We start from the raw sequence: 18,802 nt of genomic DNA, 5'->3' as shown, positions 1-18,802 counted from the left end.
CAGTTGAGACTATCGTCTCTTTACATCAAAGAATAGGAAATAGGAAAAACAATCTTCAGTCATTTTCTAACGATGACTAATAGTATCAATAAGGAGGCTTTTTGGCCATAACATAGAGAATTGCCTCTCAGAATGGCTCGAAATAAGGGACGTTGATCCGAAGTGCAGGTGGCGCCAAGGGAAGATGATCTCCCGACTCATTTGGAGAGAAGTTCATGAAGGTGGCGGTACTTAGCTCTGCACTCTGTGCAGTCAGACATGCTGGCTCCCTGCGACTGCAAGGTGGCTTCAGCAGACCTCTGAGCCGCTGCATAAAATTCAGGGTGCTTATTCTCAGAGTCGTCTTTGTCAAGAGCAGGATCCTTTCCCAGAAGCCTCTACTGACATCCACTTATGCATCACTGGTCAGCACTGGGTGGGCTGTCCACTCCCAGAGCGCTCACTGGCGAAGGGAATGGGCCCACCCTGTGGCTCTGTGACTGTTAGCCGTGTAAAGGAGCAGAGGAATAGAACATTGTGAGCAGTATCTGCCTGAGAACTGCAATGCACTGCAGGATGTAGGAATGATTAGACGAATGGAGTAAATCAAACACAATCGCTGATTGTTTCACAATGTTATAAAATCCGCAAAAGCTGGAACAGTTAAGAGAAACTATGACCATTAGCTACATCGTCGTATTTTAGATCTCATAAACCTGCAGGAAAAAAATGGGGCTCAAAATAGTAAAAGCGTATTCTCCTGCCCAGTCCCGAGTCCCTGCATACTCCAGAAATATGATTAGATCACTTTCCTGGTCAGTGGTTTTGTTTTTTTTTTTCCTTCGGATCCCAATTCTAGAAGAATTTCTTCCACTAAAACTGAAAAATAGAAGACTCTCTGCTCAGGTTTTCCACTGGAGGCTGTGGGTGAGAGATACATTGTGAGTGGTATTGATTTTTCCCCCTCCGTGAAGTGACCCGAACGCTTGACCTGGATTCGTCTTCTTCTCGCATTTGTCATAAATCTGAGACTTGCCAATATTCGATATTTGAATGCCTTGTGCACATTAGCAGTATTGTAAGATCATACTGTATTGTGACATGGCACTAAATTTATTTCAGAGGGGGTCCATTACAGCACTGCATGTACTGTGAGTAATAAAGTAGTTATTGATTCTAATGGCAGATTATTACAACATTAATAATTAGTTGAGGCAAGACCTTTCTCCGTTGGAAATTGGAGAGTTGCTAAGCGAATAGGCAGCACCACAGTTAGGTTTCCTTATGTTATAAAGATGTTGTTCGTCAGCATCATGTCACTCATATGGCGTCATTCATATGTGTGTGTGTGTGTGTGTGCGTGTGTGTGTGACGGAGTTCTGAAACATAGGAGAGCAATCTGAACTTTGGCGTGGCTGCTCAAATCTTTACTTCTCATTCTTGACAATAGAGGGAACTTGTATGTTATCTATCCTCCGTCACAGTGATGTCACAATAAAAACAATATCAGGTGACTTGTTTAAGGAAGCAGATCATTCAAATGAAATGAAAACAGTGTTTAAAGCATCTATTTATCCTTGGCTGAATTTACTTGAAGTCCTAGCTAGTTGGGAAATTTTGACCACAGGACTGCATCAATGAATAGCTAAGTCATTAATTGATTTCTGAGATATTAGGGTTTAATACAAGATTTATGTTAGATTTTCCATTGTTCTGAAATTGGTCACATGTATTCTCCATGTTTACCTATGTGCCATTAGTTTGTAAAATTAGACCAAGATTTGTCTTCAAACAGCATGTCATGCTCCTTTCTCCATTTATTATGTCACATTCTCTATGCTTAGCTAAATGAGTAGTGAGACCAGACCACAATTATTTATTTGGAAGGCAGAGATACAAAAAGAGAATAAGAGAGAAAGAGAGAGAGTGAGAGAAAGAGATTTTGCATCCCCTGTTCACTCTAAGTGGCTGCAATGGTTAGGGCTGGGCCAGGTGAAACCAGGAGCCAAGAGCTTCCTCTGGGTCTCCCTCGTGGGTGGCAGAGGCCTATAGACTCAGACCATCTTCTGCTGATTTCCCAGGCATGTTAGCAGGGAGCTGGATTGGACATGGAGCAGCCAGGACTCAAACCGGCGCCCATATGGGATGTTAGCCCTGCAGGCTGCGGCTTAACCTGCTGTGCTACAGCGCCAGCCCCTGTGCATAGTATTTTATAGCTTGCATATTTCATGAACTTGTTGAAAACCTCTAGTACATTGGAATTCAAGTTATTTGTTAAATGGAAGAGTATTTTCCTCTAATTTGTTCAAACAAAAAAAAATTGATTTAGAGAATTAAATGGATTATTTTCCAGGTAGCAGTTTTTAAACTTCTAGTCTTTGCATTAAACCAAAGCTGTCAGCTTCCACTTAACAAATAACCCCTCCTGTGATTCCTGTGATAGTTTGAGTTTTTGTCTCCAATTGTTCTTTATTTCCTTCTCCTCTCCCTTAAATGTAGGCTTGGCAGTGTGGCTTATTCAGGGCCATGCAATCAAAAAAAAGGAGTGAAATACACCACGTTTGGGTGGAAGCTTAAACAGCCAGAGCATAACTGTGCTTTTCCTCTTTTTCTGTGCTGTGAAGGTTGGGAAGCCTGCAGCCAGGGCTGTGGAAGACAGGCAGGACAGCTCAGAGACTGTCCGGTGACTTGCGCCGATGGGAACTGTGAGTGAGTCATTCATGTTTATGGGCTGTTTATTACAGAAGATGATGCAATGCAGTGGTTCTCAGAGTGTGGTCCCTTGGACAACAGCAACATCTCATTCGAAATGCAGATTCCAGGCCAGTGCTGTGGCTCACTAGGTCAATCCTCCACCTGTGGCGCCAGCATCCCACACGGGCTCCGGTTCTAGTCCTGGTTGCTCCTCTTCCAGTCCAGCTCTCTGCTGTGGCCTGGGAAGGCAGTGGAGGATGGCCTAAGCGCTTGAGCCCCTGCACGTGCGTGGGAGACCAGAAAGAAGCTCCTGGCTCCTGGCTTTGGATCGGTGCAGTTCTGGCCGTAGCGGCCATTTGTGGGGTGAACTGACAGAAGGAAGACCTTTCTCTCTCTCTCTCTCTCTCTCTTTCTCTCTCTCTCTCTCACTCTACCTGTCAAATAAATAAATAAATGCAGATTCCTGGGTACTTCCCTGGGTTCCTGGAAAGACTGCTTCCCTTTTAGCAAGGCCTGCAGGTGATGAGAACCAAGTGTGAGAGCAATAGGCTAGTGCAGGCTAGTTCTTATGGTTTCCGGGTGAATTCTATGGTATGTGTAGCTGCTCAGAACTCCAAAGCTGTTAAACAATTCTGGATCATTGAGAGAGAGACCAAGCTTTATTTATTTATGGAATAAAGCGGTACTGTTTATATGATAGCATAATAATTTAGTTAAATTGAATCTCGTCTTAGGAAAAATAAGTGAAATATGAACAACTAGAATACAGCAGCACATTAAGTTGTCCTGACTGGGCCAATTTAGGAGGGGAAGAGATGGGTGAATAATCTAGATTATACTCAGTGATCCCTGTGTTAACAGAAGGGAGAGAAACATATGCTTCTCCCCCAAAGAAGCAGGAAAAAATTGATCAAAAATAAAATTCCTCAATTCCAAAGAAACAAAACCATAATAAAAGGGGAATAGATATTGCAAAAATAAGACAAAAACAAATGTCTCCTAAGTAAACAATAAACAAACAAACAAAAACATCAGCATACTGCCTATTTTTCAGAAGCTACATTTCCCTCATCTGAATCAGTGAGGAAAAAGTCTTTTTTTTTTTAAATTGAAGTTCTTCAAACATTTTGTTGAAAATACGAAATCTCTTTTAAAAGTTGGTTTCTTTTCTCAACAGGTTAAGATAAATCCCAAATATACCAGAAATATACACATAAAAATTAGCCACAAACGATAGCATACGTAGTGATTTTTTGAATGATCTATTTATTTGAAAGGTAGAGTTAGAGAGAGAGAGAGAGAGAGAGAGGTCTTTCATCCAGTGGGTCACTCCCCCAATGGCCACAATGGCAGGACTGGGCAAGGCTGACCCCAGGAGAGCCAGGAGCTGCATCTGGATCTCTATGTGGGTGCAGGGGCCCACAGAATGGGGCCATCTTCCACTGCTTTCCCCAGGCCCTAGCAGGGAGCTGGATCGTAACTGGAGCAGCTGGGACTTGGCTGGGTGCCAGCATGGGATGCTCTGTGTTGCAGGCAGAGGCTTTACCCACTACGCCAGCCCCTGGCCATAATTTTTTAAAAATATGGGCTTTTTTTATTGTTTTATTTGAGAGACAGTGAGAGAGAAGGAGACATATCTTCTGTCTGCTGATTTATTCCTCAAATGCCTACAACAGCCAGATCTGGGCCAGGCCAAAGCCAGGAGTTCAGAACTCAACCTGAATCTCCCGTGTCAGTGGCAGGGACCCCAGTACCTGGACTGTCACCTGCCACTCTGCAGGTGCTTTTAGGAGGGAGCTAGGTCAGAAGTGTAGCAGCCAAGCCTCAGACCGATGCTCTGAGATGGGATATGGGTGTCCCAAGGGCTCCAGCACAGTACCTACCCTGTGTATTTCTCTTTAACTTGGAAAATAGACACATGCACATATATTTGTGTATGCACATAACAGGTTGCTATGCACGGAAACATTAGTGGCACTAGTGGATTGCAGTGAGGGCGACTGGGTACCTAGAGGTCAAATTTAACAAAGAGAATGTCCCTCCCCTGTAAGCCTTTTCATACTACACCCATCTTAAAAACTATATCACTAGTAAGTATTAAATCTTAAAGTTGACTTTAATAAAAACAATCACCTTGCCTTGTTTCTTCCATATGTTAAAGGATTCTGTTTCTCAGTGTGTTTTTTTAGCTTTTTTATGTTTACAAATGCAATTTTGTCTTCTTTAGTTGTTTGTCACCTGTGATTAAAGTAGACCAGTATTGTTTCATCTACGTGATTCATTAGAACCGCTGTTTTAAAAATGCTTACTCTAACTTGTCAATTTTTCATGGAGAAGTGATGCTGAGAAAAAAAAAATCCATCTACCTTGGCATAATAGAGTGTATTTCCCTTTCTATGCATGTAGAAACAATGTAAAATGGCTTTACACTTATCACATTGATGATAATGGAAACGGATGCTTTTTAAACCATGAAAGTGTCTTCGCACTGCTTTGAAATTGCCAATTAACTCACGCTGCCTTTTGGCTTAAGTGATTTGATAAAACACAGAATCACTCCATCAATCCTTAGGCGTGGACCCTTGCCCCCCAAAGGTTATTGCTTCATCCGGCATCACTGAGTTGAATGTTTTTGTCTGTTTATACACTAAAGCAAAGTGTATCTGTTTTAACTGGCGTTTTATTTAGCTCTTACTTACATAAAAGGCAATGGGAACACGAATGTTATGAAAGCAGAATGGCATAATAAGTAGTTTCATTCTGGGAATATTTTGCCCTTTCTCCCTAATATAATAGGACAGCATTCTATGAAAAGAAATTATGGATATAAAATACAGTGTTCTGTTTCTATCACTTTATTCTTAGTGTTCAGCCAGATTTAATAGACCATGGTTTTAAACTTGGAGCCCAAGCTCTGTAAGCCCTGGAGTACCCCAGAGAAGAGATGGCAGAAGCGTTAATTTCTTTTTTTTCTCTGGGCTGCTTCTTATTTTCTAACCTTACAGGAATGTGCACCGGGATGGGCCCCTTTAGTGTGTTTGCCAGACTGTGTCTCAGTGACTCAGATAATCTCAGACTGGAGGGAGGCTTGGAGAGGTTGTGTGTGCTTGAATTTTCTCTCCAGAGCACTGTCCTGTTCTGCGGGAACTGTTCCCATGGAGACTGGCCACCTGCCCAAGGGCGTAGGTGCCGGGCGGGAATGCACGGGTCATGACAGCCTTCACAGTCCGGTCCCCATCATCTCAACAGCAGGCGTAAGCAGTTTTCCCACCTCTGAGTGGGACAGTCATGCCTGCTCTCACTGTGTCATCCTAAGGGTTGCCTTTGGACTTATTTTGTCTTCTTCCAGGCTGTTGGCCATTTGTTTCCATGACATCACAGAGAGAGAGCAAAATCTGTCCCAGAGGTCCCCTGGTCCAGTCACTGGCTTCTGAGCACACCAACAGTTAGTTGCTGACGATGAACGCGTCTCTGTTCCATCTGAGAAATCCAGCTGGGTGGTGATTCTGCAATTTGTAGCCAGCTTCAGTGTTTATTCAGCCTTGTAATTGTGGGGGAGTGGGATGCCTGATAAAAATGAAATTACAGCTTCCCTGGGTTTGGTTGAAAGACAGAAAAGCTGTCTTTCAAGAGTTGTCTGTCTTGTCTCAGTCCTCAGAGACACAGACAGCTGTGAAGGACATCTTGGTGCCAGGAAGAAAATAGCTTAAGCAGTTCCTTTCCTTGCATAGATGTAAAGCACCAAGAGTCTTGTAGCGTTCGCACCCATTTCCTAGGTTATTGGGAAGGCAACGGGGACACACACAGGGAACTCTGTAGCCACTGGTCTAGAAGGGCGCCATGTGCCTTTCTCTCTCCCCTCTTATTGTTTGATAGTGATTAAAACATTGCTAATTAATGCATCTCTCCCCAAGTGTGCTCAGCTGGCAGAAATAAACAACCCTGCCGCCTGACTCCAGAAATGACTTTGGGCAGACAGAGATTCACAGTGGCGTGGGCCATGTCCTCTCGAAAATCAGATCTTGAAATCCTAAGCTCAAGCACGTTAGCATGTGACGCTCTTTGGGGATAGAGTCCTTTAAGAAACAATTGACTTACAATGAGGACGCTTGGAAGGGTCTTAATGCAATAGGACTGGTGAATCTGTTTGGGGGATCTTTGGCCACAGACAGGTACAGAGGAGAGGCCCACCCTGGGAGGACACAAGGAGGAGACCATCATTTTGAAGCCCCAGAGAGAGGCCTTTGAACAAGCCTATCCTGCACGCACCTTGATCATGCACTTCTAGCCTCCCAAATGGCAAGAGAATCCACAAAAGGATGCAGTCTCAGTGGTGGACTGGGGTCCATGCGTGTATTTAGCCATGACGTTGAGCTGTTTGAAGACTCACAATTCAGTGAGCACTGGAAGTCTGCCCTGACCTGTTGCAGTAGCTCAGTGGGGATCTTAGGAAGGAATCCTTGCTTGAGGGCGGGAATCAGGGCCTGCATGGGCCCTAGGCAGCTGCGCCTGAGCCTGATCCTGCACATGGGCCTCCTCTTCCTCTCCCACGGTATCTAAAGAAATGATTTGCAGTCTTGCGGTGAGGGGTGGCTCTGCCCGAGAAGGTTGGAATCAGCCTGGATAGGTTTGGTTGATTTACAGTGGTAGAAAAACAAACAAACAAAAAAGTGGGTGAAGATGATGGGTTCCCCAGTCTTTGTACACTGCCCTCTCTAATACTCTGTGAGAGTATTACTTAGTTACTATGAGTGTTACTTACTTTCTGGTCGGTGCAATTCTAAGCAGTATGTGTACAATCTATCTAATGCTCATACATAAAATAAGAATCAAAAACTCATTCTGTATGAAGAAATTAGACTCGGATAATATGCTGAGATTGGGATAATTGTTGTTTGCTGTCCTCCTCCTCCCTCCCTCCCTCCTTCCTCCCTCCCTCCCATCCTTCTCCCTCCCTCCCTCCCATCCTTCTCCCTCCCTCCTCCCTCCCACCCTTCTCTCTCCCTCCTCCCTCCCACCCTTCTCTCTCCCTCCTCCCACCTTCTCTCTCCCTCCTTCCCTCCCTCCCTCCTTCCCTTCTTTCCCTCCTCTCTCCACCACTCCCCTCTCCTTTCCACCCCTCCTGCATCTGTTTCTCCTTCTGTCTTCAAAATGCTTTTTAAAAATGGTTTTTAGGGGTGCGGATTGGGAGTCGGACACGGTAAAGCATAGTGCAGTCCCATGGCGTTAAATCAGAAGCAGCTGTTATTAACCAATGGGAGAGCAACTAGAGAGACTGTGCCTTGAGAGTGACCCTGGCAGAAAGTTTGCCAGCTAAGCAACCTACTAAGCAACCTCCTTGTAGGGGTCAGCTCTTCCCCTATCCCCATCCTCTGCTCTCTTGCTAACACTTCCCATTGGCCAACCCAGCTGGAGGTCAGAAGATGCACCTTCCTTAAAGGTCAGTCTTCCAGGACGGAGAGTGGATAGAATAGTGGAGACTGGAACTAGAGCAGCACACAGATAGGTTAAGACTTTGCCCAAGTCACACAGCTAAGAAAAGAGAGCCATAGACTTTGAGCCTACATTTAAGCCGTAGAGCCAGTGGTTTGATTTTGTCACAAGAGGCTAAGAGCCATAAGCCATCCTCCTGTAGACAATGGGATAATCTGGCCCCCGTGTGAGACTCCCAATGTCTGTGTGGGATCTGCATGTTCAGGACCCCAAATTCCAGCTGTCATGAGGTCCCACCAGCACAGTAAACACCCAGGGACTCTCGATTGCAGGATGGCAGGTGCTGGGACAGAAAACCACAGCCTGTGGTGGGCACGGTGGCTGTGACCTGCTTTCTATCTGAAGTTAGAAGAAATACTCTAAGTGTGGATGGAATGTGCCATTCCATTTAGATGATGCTTAAGAACTAACCAATGGCCATAACAGTGATTGGCATCGGAGTCTGAGGGGCAGGAGGTGAGAGGGAAGTTTCTGGGGTGTCGGGAGCGCCTATACCTTGATCTGGGGGCACAGGCTGTTCTCATTTGTTCACTTAACTCACTCTTGGTGAGTCCTGTTCAGTGTGTATTCTGCTTCATTAAACACGAAAAGAAGAAAATACGTTTTGTGTCCCAAGCTCATGTGGACTCAACATTTAAACATTTTACTTTGGGGGGCTTAGCCCCCATTTTAGGAGTTGTATACGACAGAATGGGCTTTTGTAAAAAACATAATAGACAACCTAGGGCGACTGACAAAAAAAGCTTTGAAAATGCAGGTTAGGACTACCAAGTAAGTGTATTCAAAGGACCAAGTGTTTGGCATAGTGAGGGGGACGGTGCTTGGGATACCTGCACCCCACATCAGAGAACCTGGGTTCAAGTCCCACCTCTGCTTTGATGCCAGCTTCCTGCTAATGAGCACCTGGGAGGCAGTGGTGATTTCTCAAGTTAATTGGGTCCCTGCCACCCATGTGGGGAACCTAGTTTGAATTCGAAGCCCTGGGCCTCAGCTTGGCCCAGACGTGGCTGTTGCAGGGATTTGGGGCCTGAAGTAGCAGATGGAAGCATTCTCTCTGTCTCTCTCTTCCTCTTTCTCTCTCCCTGTCTCCTTCCCTCCCACCCCATCTTTCTATATATAAGTAAATAAACAAGCGAGGATATATTTAAGAATTTGGCCCAGTGTCAGCGGGGTAGATGGAGAGATCACACTCATGCAGTCAAATGGTAAGGGCTTATTGATGTTCCTCTACTCTTCCTATTGCACTGTCTGGAAATCAGAAGTGTTAAATCTTTTTTTTTTTAATAGGGCTATAAACAATCTCTTGCATTAATTATCCCAGATTTAGGGAAGGCATCTGAGAGAAACCGAGGGTCGTGGCGGAGTCTGGTTCTGGGAGGACCGTGAGAAGCACGGTGTCAGGACGATGGAGACCACCGCGGGAGCTGGAAGAGAGGTTGTCCCCACTGTGCGGAGAGCAGCAGCCTGAGGAGCAAGACGCAATGCCACCTGCAGGAAAGGGAGCAAGGCCGACGTGGGTGGGAGCAGCACAGCTCGTGTCCTGAGCAGTCCCCAGGCTGAACCTCCAGCAGAACTTGCAACCGCACGTGAAGACGTCCACGGATGCAGGATGCAGATGAACGCGGTTGTTTGAAATACGAAAGAAGATTACGTAGGCTTCAGATTCGGCCAGGGAGAGCAGCAGGCGTGAGAGGTGAGGTCCCAGGCAGCGGGAGAGCCGGACGTGGTAGTGGCCCCTCCTTGCGGTTGCTTGTCTGCCTTCAGTGCAGACCATCGCTCAGGCGCCCACCTGCCTTCCTTCCTTCTGCTTTGGATGGATGGGTGCTGTAAGGAGGCCACTGCCTCGCTCTTAATGAAAGATCTCTGTATTTGAAGTCATTCTCTAAGCCATTCCATAGCCGAATCTCCCCTTACGTATCATATTTCTCCTGTGGTAAGAAGCTGTCAAGTTTGTGTCGTCTCTAGTTTCCTTCTCTGGACACCTCTGCTTTTCAAATCCTTTTACATCCAGCTGAGTTAACTCTAGATTTACAAAAACTAGTGTTGCGTATACGCTAGGGAGAGTTGTTACTTCCAAGTCCTCAGATTTTCATTTCTGTTATCATCACTGCTAGATTTTATTTGCTTTTCAGTCAACTCCAAATGCCAGGGCCTCTTCGGCCACATTTCCCACTAATTAATTTTATGTTCCTTTGTAGAGAACTCTAATATTTACTACTTTACAATTTGTTAATGACTATAAGCTAATAGGTCTTTGTGCTCTAGTACATTATAATACTCAATTATTTTCTTATCAGGGGCTCATGATTGAGGAGTGTGCTAGGTGCTAGAGAGACAGATGAGCAGAACTAGCAGCTGGAAACACACAGGATTCATTTGAAGGCTGAAATGATACAAACAGTCATCCTCTTCCAGCAAACCTTTCATTATTTTCCCTTGTAGTCTTTGGTGTTCCTCTAGGAGAGAGAATGTCCCAGCCCCTTAAGCTGTATTTCTGTGTCTACTGAAGTATGGGGTTAGCGAAAGGAAGGCCAGTTTTACCTCCACTAATCCAAGGAGGCGATCGGTTGGAGGAAAATGGATTAAGATAGATTCATTTTCAAATCCTGGATCAATAAGCCTCTAACAATATAACCTTGAGCAAATTCCTCTGCTTCCCTGAAACTCTATTTCTTCAGTGGTAAAATGTAATTCCCGTGTGCAGGATTTCTGTGAGAATCGTGCAATATATGTCAAGTGCCTGCGTGGGTGGGTTCCCAAATTAGCAGGCGCTGGCCAAAGACCCTGTCTCTGGATGTCAGCTAGTGCTGTCTATTTTAAATCACTAGTGATTCTGAGTTGAATGTTAGTATTGGAACGCTTAAGCCAAAATAGTTTTTTTTATCAGCCTTATTTTTTATGTGAAAGTGAGATACAGATCTCCCATCCACTGGATTACTCTCCATATGCCTACAGCAGCTAAGGCCAAGGTCAGGGACCGAGGTAGGAACTGAGAAGAACTCAACATAGTTCTTTCCCATGAATGCTAGGGACCCAAATACCTGAATAATTACCCATCACCTCCAGGGTGCTCACTAGCCTGAAGCTGGAATCAGGAGCAGAGCTGGAAACTGGACTTAGGCACTCCTTTGCTGCTACTCTCTTCACACCATCCTAAGCTCTAAAAATCAAGAATGGTGTATCTTTGTCATCGCATACTACACAGTAGAGGTTCAACATTTCCACACTGGGCACTCGAGAATAGAGAGACGTTTCTTTCTCAGACACACACATCTCAAAAGTTTTCTACATGGCCTGCGCTGTGGCTCACTAGGCTAATCCTCCGCCTGCGGCACCGGCACCCCGGGTTCTAGTCCCAGTCAGGGCGCCGGATTCTGTCCCGGTTGCCCCTCTTCCAGTCCAGCTCTCTGCTGTGGCCCGGGAGTGCAGTGGAGGATGGCCTAGGTCCTTGGGCCCTGCACCCGCATGGGAGACCAGGAGAAGCACCTGGCTCCTGGCTTCAGAACAGCGCAGTGCACTAGCCGCAGTGGCCATTGTGGGGTGAACCAACAGAAAAGGAAGACCTTTCTCTCTGTCTCTCTCTCTCTCCCTGTCTACTCTGCCTGTCAAAAAAAAATTTTTTTTTCTCCAAGGAATCCACCACACATTGTAAAACATAACTTTAAGGAACAGAATAAAGACTTCTTTGGAGGTAATTCTGTTTACCTGAAGTAATCAAAGATTCATCTAGAAGATAAAGAGCCTGCCATCAGCACTCTTTATATCTTGTTCTTCACGCGAAAAGGGAAACAAATCCACATAAATCAGTCATTCACTAAGTACCAAGTGGCTCCATCAGGCTGGGCAGTTTGACTACTTGGTAAATAAAGATGATTTAAATAGTGGCCTTATGAAGTTAACATGGTTATCCTAAGTAATGTGTCATGAGACCCATATAGCAGTCAGCACTCTTTTTTTTTTAAAGATTTATTTATTTATTTGAAAATTAGAGTTACACAGAGAGAAGAGAGGCAGAGAGAAAGGTCTTCCATCTGATGGTTCACTCCCCAGTTGGCTGCAATGGCTGGAACTGTGCCAATCCGAAGCCAAGAGCTTCCTCCAGGTCTCCCACATGGGTGCAGGGGCCCAAGGACTTGGACCATCCTCCACTGCTTTCCCAGGCCACAGCAGAGAGCCAGATCAGAAGTGGGGCAGCAGGGACTTGAACTGGTGTCCATATGGGATGCTGGTGCTGCAGGGATCGGAAGTGGAGCAGCCGGGTCTTGAACCGGCGCCCATGTGGGATGCCTGCACTTCAGGCCAGGGTGTTAACCCGCTGCGCCACAGTGCCAGCCCCAGTCCGTGCTCTTAACTGCAAGCAAGAAGAATTCAACTTTTTACAACTGAAACAGAGTTTCCATAGAGGATGTTAAAGGGCTCATCACAACCTTGGCAGGAGTGGGGAGCCAGGGTGTGGCCAGGTCGGCGGGAACAGTGCCCTGGGCAGCACAGAAATGACTTGGTGGGTGAGGCACTACCATGAAATAGGAGTTGATGTCTCACTTAACTCCTCGTCACACTTCAGACCTAGAATCCCATCACGCGAACAGGTGCTGCCCCCACCACCACCAGGGAGAGGTCACCCCGTGTGACCCCCAACCAGCTCACAGTCCCCAATGTGCACCATGACTTGTGGAGCCTAAGTCCCTTGCTGGTACTGCCAAGGAGCCTGGGAAATGGGGATTCTAACATTTTCAGTTTCTATAATGGGTGGCAGCCACTGTCGACTTCCATGTAAAGTAGAATTCATGACCGTGGAAGTGAGAAGATGCAATTCTAACTGAGGCCATTGAAAACAATGCCGCGTGCCCATCTCAGTGACACAAAGGGAAACCTCAGACGTTACCCCGGGAGGCCTTCTGCTCAGCTCCCTTAGATTTCCAGAAGAGAGGCACAGGTGGTTTTTCGTGGCGACCCAACAGCGAGATGACGAATCTACAAGAAGAAAGAAGCCTTTCGCGGGGAGGTCGCGTGTGGTTTTAGGCTGGAAGGGAGGTCAGAGCTAACTACCCAGAGATGATGAGCACATTTGGGAACTGAGTGGGAGAAGCAGCAGCTGAAGCAGTCGGGAGGCTGTTGCCATGGCTCTGATTCAGGGTGCTGAATTCTGGACGGGAATCATTATGGGATGGGAAGGAAACAGCGGTTGGGGAGAGCCTTTGCCACAGGGATGTGCAAGGCCTGGGTGTGTGTGATTGAAGGGAGGCTGGGTAGGATGCTCCCTGTGGGCGGAGCTGCTCCCTTGTTAGTGTCCCCCGCCCACCCTGAACCGCTCTGCCGCTCTCTCAGGGGTACTGTGCCGATGCTACTTATCAGGGTAGAGAATGAATCTGCACAATGCAGCATGTGAAGGGAACCAGCTTGATGATTTCTGGACTACTGTCTTAACCCAAAACACGTATAAAATTCAATACAAACTTCATATATATGTACTATTAATATATAAGGTGAGTAGAATAGTATCATAAATTGTATTCTGGCTAAGTAGAGTGTGAAACCAAGGACTTGCAGCCCCCAGCACTTGGACTTCCTCTGACTCCCTCCTGTGTTTTCATGGACTCCAGTTCATCTATCCCTCACATGCCCTCCGCTGTGCTTACTCGAAGGTCCCAGAAAAGCGTGTGGGATCAGCAGTTCTCCATGGGATGGACTTGGGGAACTTGGGTGGAGGCTGTGGCAGCCACGGAAATGATTGCAGCTGCTTTTAGATGTCACGTGTGGATACATGGCAAGGTGCGAGCAGTGCACACGACGCACTCACACCTTGGCTGGGGCCGGGGGTGACCCGCAGACCCAGCAGGTCTGCCAGCTCTCACTTTCTCCACTCCTAGCCAGGGCTCCTCAGGAAGACTCTCTGCGGAGTGAAATCTCCTAGATTTGATGCACATGTCTCTGCCCTAAATAAAGTCACTGTCAAGTTTATTGTCCAGGTAAAGGTGTCTGCCCTTTGATCTATTATGTGGTGGCTTTCAGCATAACTGCCTAAGGGGAAAACTTGCCTAATTCCTAATAATAATAATAATAATATCCATTTACTGTGCCAACCATTTGGTTGGAACCATTGCAGCTACCATGTCAGTGCCTTGTAACCAGCTGGGAACTGTAGCTGTGCATCTCAGTGACCTCTAGGTGTGTGAGGAAACAGTGCCTGGCGGGTAGTTAAGGAGCCCACAGTTTCAGAGCTGGGAGGGGGCAGAGCTGGGAAGGTCTCCCCACACCCTGAATCCTCTGCATTCCGGAGACGGGTGGTTTGTGCACTGGCGTGGGGATGGGACCCTGAGGAGAGCCCCTCGCTGTGTCACTGTGGTTCCCATGTCACTGTTGAAATAAATGCCAGGCACACTGTGCGCCAGTCCTTCATGAATTCACTCTCTCTGCATAGAACATGGATTTTAGTTATGTGAAGACAGCCGACCAAGACTGCCTGGTATGCTTTCCTCTGGGTCACCTTTCTCCTGCCTCGTGGCTCAGGCTGTGAGGAGGAGGCGGGCACCCCGTCACTTGCACAGCGATTAGGAACTGTTTATGTGGATCTGCCAGCGGCTCCTGGGGACCTGGAAAACAAAGACTGAGAGACAGAGATGCTGGGTACAGAAAATCAGCAGCAGCCAGGCTCTTTGTCTGCCCTGGGGGGCGTGAGCTTAGCACCATCCGAATAAATAGCTTTTAACTCTTGTTGTAGATGCTACCTTTAGATGCACTTGACGCATCAGTGTCTCAAATCCTGTGAAGTGCCTGATTGCTTTATGTGTGTTTAACTGAATACAGACTAGGACATCGGCATCTATATGTTGTGTTCAGACAGCAAATGATTTTGTTCACGTCCCCTTAAAGGAGATGTTTGAAATTTAATACAGAAGGAAATTCTTTTTTTTTTTAAACCTGAAGTCTCTGTCACCTCTTGAAATTAAGATAAATGGCTTAACAGAGACCACTTAAGGTCTTCTTTCATGTCAAGATTTTTGTTTACAAAGCACTCTCCTAATGAAGCTAATAGAAATGAATTTGGAACAAATGGACTGGATGGCCTTGAAGTATACAACTACAAACGTAAAGGGAACAAAGTGCTTGGCAAAAAAAATGTTTTAGATTTTGCCAAACCCCAAATGCTTAGATACTATAGAATGCCCAACCCCAAATGGAGTTCCAAGCCCATTCTTTAATGCCAAATTGAAATTACTGACACAACATATATAAGAAGTGTGCCATGTGGTGTTCCTAAAGTGTGGTATGCTCTCCGACCAAATGACAGTTAAAGGAAGAAAAAATTTAAATAAATAAAGTGTATCTTAATTCCCCCAGCGTGTATAATGTGGCGCTCATTGTTCCAGTGAGAACCCACACTATTTATAGTTAGCTTGGTGCTTGGGTTTGACAGGCAGCCATCTGGGGCACCGCGAGAGGCCATTTTGAAAGCACAAGCCTTCAATAAGATCAAAGTGTGTACAGAAGTATTAAATTATAGCCAGATAGAAAAATATGTGTCCTTCGTCTTTTATGTGAAGTTTAACATTGAGACTGCTCTCTGAATTTTCAGTTCTGTGCATACACACAAAACCCACGCCACTGAAATACTTAGAGATGGCTGGGGAAAAAAAAAAAAAAAGAATCTAAACTAGGATCACATGTCCTTTCCGGCCTCTGACTGTGGCATTCATCTGACATAATAGAGACTCAGAAACACAGCGAGCCTTCACTCTGTAGGGGTTACAAAGCTGTTCAGTGTAGGAAATCAGCACGTGAATATCTCTTCCCCGAGCTGGAAATGCATAACACCTGACACTTGAGAACTGTTAGTACATGATTTGAATGCCATTAGGGGCTGCTCCTACACATTTCGTATTACAGCTGTGGAGTGTGTAACCCATGAATAGCACTTGTGTTCTGTTTGCTTTAGAAAACTGTGTTGATCCCTCCAGGCGTTCTATTTGCAAGGACTCCCACATGAGGCATAGAGCAGAGGAAAGTAAAGCAATCAGATCTGTCTTACAGAGAGACTGTTCTACAAGGGAATATTTTTAGAGGCTGGAAAATGGGCAGTGCGCCTCCCACTCCGGTTATAACTTTTAAAACACGGTGGCTGAAGAGACCTCTTATTGACGTAACCCAAAGTATTCGTGCAATGCACGGGGCTCAGGTTCCAGGCAACCATTTCCAAGTGGCTGAGAGTTTTAATCAAGTTTGACCCGGCCTCTTTGGATTTTGTTTGTGGAAGGAGGGTTATAACGTGAGTGTTTTTCTTTGGAAAGAGTTACTCTGTGGGCTTTTTTGAACTCGTTCTCAAGTGGTGAAAAGTAAATCAGGCATAATCTTTCAATATGTTAGGAGGTTTGTGTTTCTCTTGGATTTCTTTCAGAGTGGCCTCGTTTTAGCATTGGAATAAAATCTCTATTTATCTTGCCTTAAAATTTCCTAATTTCTTGTCTCTGTATACAATTCACTATGGAGTAAAGTGGTGTATTTTAGAAATGCTTTCAAATAAGTGCGTACATCAGGAACACAGTGGCGTTAGCTCTGCTGTGATTACCTATTCTAATAGGAAATTTTATTTCTCAGTTCTGGAGATAAGCTCTTTTGCTTATTTTAAGATTTTTTTGGTTTGCTTTCGGGTGATTGTTGGAATTATACAGGCACCTCTGTAGAGGTGGTGAGTTTGAGCATGGTTACATCTGATAAAGAAATTTGTCAATTGCTAAGCAATAGCTGTATTCTTACTGTGGGTGATTTACATGTATAACTCCATCTATCACTTACAGACAGCCGCACAGATATCCCCAAGGTGGGCATTGCCATATCCATGTTTACACATGAGTATATTTGCCCAAAGTACAAAGCAAAAAACAGCGGACGTGAAACTCAAAGTCATACGAATTCCAAAGGCAGTGCTTTTATGAAACACTACCTTCTGTTTCCTTCCAGAAACTACTGTGAAACTTTCTCAGAATTTTTTTTTTTTTTTTTTTTTTTTGGACAGGCAGAGTTAGAGAGAGCGAGAGAGCGAGAGAGTGAGAGAAGGGTTTTCCTTCCATTGGTTCACCCCCCAAATGGCTGCTATAGCTGGTGCTGCGCTGATCCGAAGGCAGGAGCCAGGTGCTTCCTCCTGGTCTCCCATGGGGTGCAGGGCCCAAGCACTTGGGCCATCCTCCACTGCCCTCCCGGGCCGCAGCAGAGCTGGACTGGAAGAGGAGCAACCAGGACAGAATCTGGTGCCCCATCCGGGACTAGAACCTGGGGTGCTGGCACCGCAGGAGGAAGATTAGCCTAGTGAGCCGCGGCGCCGGCCCAAAATTTTTCTTTTCAAAAAATCTTTTCAAATCTTACTATGACCCTGGCTTACTGAATAGCGTTTTAAACAAATATCTTTAAAAAGTTTAACAAATTTACAGAATCCCATTTTTCATGTAGTGCTTTGCAACCCTGGATGTTGTTAGAATCACTGGGACAGCTTTTGTGGTTTTGTTTGACAGGCCGAGAAGGAGAGAGTGAAGGGAGAGGGAAGTGAGAGAAGTCTCCCATACACTGGTTCACTCCCCAAATGCCTGCCACAGCCAGGACTGGGCCGGGCTGGAGCCGGGAGCTGGAGACTCCATCTGAGTTTACCATGTGAGTGGCAGGGACCCAGCTGCTCGCCCCATCAACGAGGGGCTCACGTTAGAAGGAGGCAAGAATGGGGAGCAGAGCCAAGAATCAGGCGCAGGCAATCCAGCGTGGTGTGTGGGTTTCTCAAGTGGTATCCTTAGAGCTCGGCCAAATGCCCGTCCCTGGAAAGCTCTTCAAATACCAGTGGCTGACACTGCACCAGCCATGACATCATGGAGACATCTCTGGGGGTTGAGCCAGGGTGTGAGCGTTGTTGAAGCTCTCTTGGTAATTCTAATATGCAGCCAGGGTTCAGAACCTGTGCTGTGTATTGACATAAAATACATAAATTCTATTCCCCATATTTATTTCCTAGCTACAAGAAAAATTGCAAAGATTTTTTTGTCTTCTTGGAAAGGCAAACTAGTAGTATCTTCATGTGTTTCTACATGGACTTGTCAGCACAGCCTTCTACCTACTAGGTGTGCTCACAAAATGTACTGGAGTCTACATCTATTTCCCGAGTTGAAAAATGTGGGCTGTGATTAGCAATACTGATACCAGTTTGTTCTAAATATTTTTTGTCTTTTCTTCCATGCTATTTGAAGGGCTCTTCCTACAGAAAGCTTCCTATAACTGCCACTGGCATCCATAGCCATCAATTTTTTATTAGGGAGTTTGTGACCAAGAATGCAAATTGGCTCAAGGACTCCAAGTATAGCCATTCCTTTTTAGTTTTTATTTTTTAAAGATTTATTTATTTGAAAGGCAGAGTGACAGAATAAGAGGGGGGAGAGAAAGAGATAAAGAGAGAGAGAGAGAGAGAGGGAGACCTTCCATCCTCTGGTTTACTCCCCAAATGCTCCTAGTAGCCAGAATCCTGAAACTGTATCCTGGTCTCCCTCATGGGCAGCAGGAGCCCAGCTACTTGGCCATTATCCACTGCCTTCCCAGGTGCATTAGCAGGAAGCTGGATTGGAAGTGGAGTAGCTGGGATTCAAAACGGAGCCCTATTATG

General features: G+C 45.7%; 1 long non-coding RNA gene across 1 annotated transcript in view; it reads left to right on the top strand.

The window, feature by feature from the left end:
- The window catches only part of LOC103347859 (uncharacterized), a 210,790-nt gene extending 193,330 nt beyond the window's left edge, over positions 1-17,460 (top strand). The window contains exon 8 of the long non-coding RNA XR_011389676.1: positions 9,488-17,460. This is a non-coding gene — a long non-coding RNA (uncharacterized lncRNA). The remainder of the gene's footprint in view (positions 1-9,487) is intronic.
- The last annotated feature ends 1,342 nt before the right edge of the window (positions 17,461-18,802 follow it).

This window comes from Oryctolagus cuniculus, chromosome 6 (assembly GCF_964237555.1).
Source record: "Oryctolagus cuniculus chromosome 6, mOryCun1.1, whole genome shotgun sequence".
NCBI classification, from domain to species: Eukaryota; Metazoa; Chordata; class Mammalia; order Lagomorpha; family Leporidae; genus Oryctolagus; species Oryctolagus cuniculus.
Note: the sequence above shows the minus strand (reverse complement) of the source record. Positions and strands in the feature narration are given on the sequence as shown.